Here is a 5237-nt window from a genome sequence, read left to right as displayed (position 1 = left end):
GTCAGAGAAAGAGAGGTAGACCTTAAACTAGGTGGATTGACACAGCGACTGCTGCAATGAACTCCAATGTGTCAGGAAGGTTGAGGATGGCATAAAATAGGACAGCATTCAGATCTGTTGTTCTTGGGTCGCTGTGGGTCATACTCAATCCAATAGCACCTAGTAATATCAGGTTTTGAGTCCATAAAACACAAGAAAGGAGACTGACCCTCTACATCCCATGGAACTGCTGGTAGATGCAAATTACCAGAGATGCCTTTGGGTTAGCAGGGCTGCTTTAATTACATACTTTTAATAGTTTTACAAATAAGAAAAAAGGTCTTGAAGTTAGTAGAGAGCTATATTGACTCATTCGTTGCTGAGAGGTCCAGCTAGCTCATTCATAGTTAACCCTCCATCAGATTTGCAAGGGGAATTTAATGAGACAGAAAGTCAAAGCCAACATTTTTTATTGTTGCATGCAATTGCTGACATGATTGCATTCAATTTGCCAAACTAGAAAAAAAATGTGTCTGAATTCAAAGTCTAATAGGGTTTCCAGATAAAATACAAGATGCATAAACATATTTGAGTGTCAGGTTAACAATATTTTCTTTCACTGTATCTCAGATATTATATGAGATTTACTTATTTCTGAGAGTGTAAATTGCATAGCAGGAAATGGTCCATCTTTCTCCTGCGGAGTATGTAGTGAATGTGAATTATCAAAGAGACATGATCTTTGGGCTAACAACACAAATCCGTATGGGCTAGGCTACCACCTCTATTTTAAGTAGAAACTGAAACGCATTGCCCTGCAGCAAGTTTTCAGGGGCTGTAAATCATAAGAGAGGGATTTTTCATCTTTTTATCCAGGAATAACTGGTGGATTCTAACTGCCTGCCTTTGAATTGGCAGTGCAAATCCTTACCCACTAGACCATCAATGTTGTTGTTGTTACATGCTGTCAAGTCAACTAAGACTCATAGTGACTCCATGAGTAATAGCTCTGAATCCTGCCTTATCCTGAACCAATCTCACTATCTCAGACACCCCTGCTCCATTGGTACAATCTCTGTGTCAAGCCATCTCCTCCAAGGTCATCTTCTCCTGTATTGACCCTCTACCTTTCTTTTTCTTTTTTTTAATTATTATTAAATTTTATTAGTTTTAATGAACATATACAGAGATTTTGGGTTCTCATTCATTCATTGTTTCACTGTTTTCTCTACCCTCCTCCCCAGGTTCTTCTTCTTTTTTATCCCCCCCCGCCGAAAGTCTGTTTTAAGTGTCCATTTGCCACAGTGCTTGTCAAAGCCAGTTCTGATTAATCTCCTTTGTCAGTGTGCCCTTTGCCATTCCCTATCACTCCTCCCTGAGAGAGACTTCACCCTGAGTCATAAGGAAAAGGGGATGGCGTATTCTCTTAGCTACTTCCTGCTGAAAAGGGATGTTGTGGGTTTCAGGGTGAAGATCTTCTCTCACTACTCTAAAGGGCCCCTTTGGCAGTAGGAAACACAGACTATTATGGAGATTGATTTTGGAATTTAGATGCACTGTTATTAATTGTGCTTAGCCATACATGTTCATATCCTTGAAGATGTATCATGGAGGTGTTGCAACCAGTAATGTTAATGCTCATCCACGGCTCTTCTGGGAGGATCTAAATCGTTGAAGCATCCTCCTTTGTTTCCAGCTGGGAGCTGGGGCCTGTCAGTCCTGTCAGCCATGAGGACCTGATGTGGGCCACCTTGGCCAAGTGTCCTTCAGAGCTACACTTAAAGCAAGTGAGTGGGAGCTTCCTCTCTACTCCCTTGCCTATCTGTGGCTCTCGTCTGTGACACTGTCTACTGAAGTGGCCCAGCTTTCCACAGTGGAAGCAATTCTGACCTCCTTTATTACCTTTGGGTGGCACTGTATATGAGTAAGACCCTCTACCTTTATAAGCACGATGTTCTTCTCCAAGAACTAGCCCCTCCTGGCAATATGATCAAAATATGTGAGAGGGAGTTTCAAAATCCTTGCCTCTAAGGAGCAGCCTGGTTTCACACTTTACAGGAAAGACCTGTTCTCTTGCCAGGTCAAGATATATATTCAGTAATCTCCTCCAGCACCACAACTCAAAGACACTGATTTTCCTCTTTCATCTTTAGCCTTTAGACTACCAGAAGTACTATGGCACTCTGTATTTTTATTTGCTGAATTAGCAACCATACATCCCGGTCATAATCAGCACATAAACTTTCATTTTAACCACTCTTCTGCTGTTCATTCATGGGTGAAGGAAAAAGGGAATAATAACTTAAGAAACAGTGAAGAATATTTGATGTTCTAGCTTTGATCAGAGATGGAAGAAATTAAAATGATACCTACACAAATTAACATTTTTACCACAATATGACAGTAAATTTTTTTCTCCTTGTAAATAAAATTCACTCAACGGAAACTTTGGTACCTTTAGAAACTTCAAGTTCTCTTGAAATGAATGGAAGATAGAAAAGGTGATAGGAGAACATGAAATGGTTAAGATCAGGATTCAAAGTCCATCCCCATGGGACAATTTGGAGAACGAGAACGAGTTTGATGCTTTTTAATTGCTAAGATGGAATCATTGATTATTTCCCTATAGCACTGTTCTGTCAATTCTCTATATTAACATAAGTTTGGATTGCTCTGATACTGACTGTTGTGACTTTGATCCGTCAAATGCCATAATGATTACACATGGTTGACAATGTTTGGTAGAGCTCATTAATTAAGACAGGCTTGGAAGCAGGAATGACATCCACTTCCTAAACATACCTGTGGAAACTCTATGAACTTAGAGAAAGGGCAACAGTTATAGAACAAGGTTAAGGTCTTTTGTTTACACGGGTGGTACTAGATGACACTTAACAACAACAATATTTAACACCAAGCCCTTGTCTCCATTTTGAAGTTGGATGAAGCGGTGAGACTGTAAGATGGTGTTCTTGTTTTGTTTGAGGATCTGTGTGGATTGTTTGATTGTTTTTATTTAAGCCTCTTGTTTAGAGTCAACAAAACCTCCTGGAGGACGCTTATATTTAAAAATCGGGCCCAGGGGATTCCCTTTTAATCCTTTGTTATGATATTTTGGAGGAACATTCTTCTAAGTCATACAGCACTCTGGTTAATTTGCTGTGCTGAGGTAATTTGGGTTTTCTGTAACACTGATCGTTGTGCCGTTGGCGTCTCAAATGTCATAATGAAACAACTGTGCCATAGATTTGCCGTATACCGTAAAGGTTATCCATTGTGGACAGTGGTAGGTAGAGCTCTCAGATTGATTCAAGTGTGGAAGCAGGAGTGGCATCCACTTTCTAAACCACATGCCTCTGGAAACTCTATGAACTTGGAGAAAAGACAATAGTTATAGAAAGGCTTCCGGCCTTTTGTTCATAGGGTTGTTATGAGTCATGCTTGACTTGACAGCAGTCAACAACAACAACAACAACAGTCCTTTAACAGAGGTGGAAAAATAGAAAAAAGTTCAAATCTCAACTCCATTACTGAAGTGAGTGGGCCTATATTAGTAACACTTCTTTGCTCTTTGGTTAGATATAGTAAATCTTTTTTTTCTTTTATAATCAGTACTTTATTAATTGCAAATACCATTTTTAAGAAACATAAACGACAACTATACACATGGAACGTCCCCTGATGGTACACACAGGAATCAGATCAACTACATCTGTGAAAAGAACTGCTGGAAAAATTCACCTTGTTGGAAAAAAGTCTAAATGCACATGTACTTAATCTTTAGAGATTCCCATGCATCAGTGTTTTCTTCTCCTGGTTGTTCATTTCTGGCTCTATTTATCAGCCTCTCTATACTATTTATACCAGCCTCTTTGGTCCCATTTTGTCTCTCATGAGCTTTATGGTTTGGGGCTTTACCCCTAGGTCTCTGATCCACCTTGATTTGATTTGATTTTTTTGTTTTGTTTGTTTGTATGGTGTAAGATGTGGTTTCTGCTTCAGCTCTCTCCAGATAATAGTCTAGTTTGCCAGTACCATTTGTTGAAGAAGTTTCATTCCCCCTTTGCTAGGCTTCGTTTCTGTTGAATAACAGTTGATCATATGTAGATGGGTTAATTTCTGGGTTCTTGATTCTGTTCCACTGGTCGATGTGTCTTAGATAGAGTAAATCTTAAGAAAGTGCCCATTCAGTTAGGTATATAAAAGACTCTCAACAGTCACTGTTGTTGTTGTTGTTGTTGTTGTTGTTGTTACTGCTGCTGGTGTCAGGTGCTGTCAAGTTGATTACAACTCATAGAGACCTATAAAAAACAGTTCTGAGCCTTGTCCTAACCCTTGCCATCCTCATAATCTCTGACATACTCCATTGATGCAATCACCTGTCTAAGGTAGAGGAACATCCACAATGTCCCTCTCCAAGGAGTAATCTCTCCTAGCAACATGCCAGAATTATGTGAGATGAAGATTCATCATCTTTCTCCCTTAGAACAGATAGTAGTTGTTGTGTTGAAACTTTTTCTTCTTTGGCTTCCAAAATGGTATGACGGTCTGACTCTCTTCATATTTCATTAATTTTCTGTCTTTGGACTCCTTCTTGGATTCTTTCTTTCTCCTTGTCCTATTAGTCTGCTCTTATAAGGATAAAGAATAAAGGTAACCTTAGTGTTTGAAAGATGCTTTGCAGTCTCTCTGCTCCCTCCCTTATTATGTCGACAATTTCTAAATCTTTCCCTCCAGTCTTCATGCACACACACACACACACACACACACACACACACACACCCTCAGTTACACACAACTCCTACTACTTCAACATTTTTACTTCAGTGTTTTAGAATCATCTCAAATTTTTAATGTCAAAACAAGATCCTCAGCTCCCACCTACTGCTAATTTTCCTTCAGAGTAGAAAGAAAGTAGTTATTTTAAAACTATTCACTCTCTATACACATATTCCATCTTACTTTCTCAGTAGGGTGAATACTGACTGGTAATTGAAGTATCATTTGCTTGCTAAATATAGGCATCCTCAGGATAAAAGCTGTTGCAAATTTAAAACAATAAGAGTAGAAAATGCAATGAGAATAACGGCACTACAGCTACATTTCACTGCACAAAAAAGAGGAGTAAGGGCAAAAGATATGAACAAATACTTTTAGGAAAGAAGGGAGGGGTGAGTGAAAATCATTAAATAGATAATAGGTATATATTAGATGGATAGTGTTATGTGTATGTATATATACATATATATATATACATA

Source organism: Elephantulus edwardii, unplaced genomic scaffold (genome assembly GCF_000299155.1).
Source record: "Elephantulus edwardii isolate Elephantulus edwardi_28Jun2011 unplaced genomic scaffold, EleEdw1.0 scaffold00042, whole genome shotgun sequence".
NCBI lineage: Eukaryota > Metazoa > Chordata > Mammalia > Macroscelidea > Macroscelididae > Elephantulus > Elephantulus edwardii.
This window is presented reverse-complemented; position numbering follows the sequence as displayed.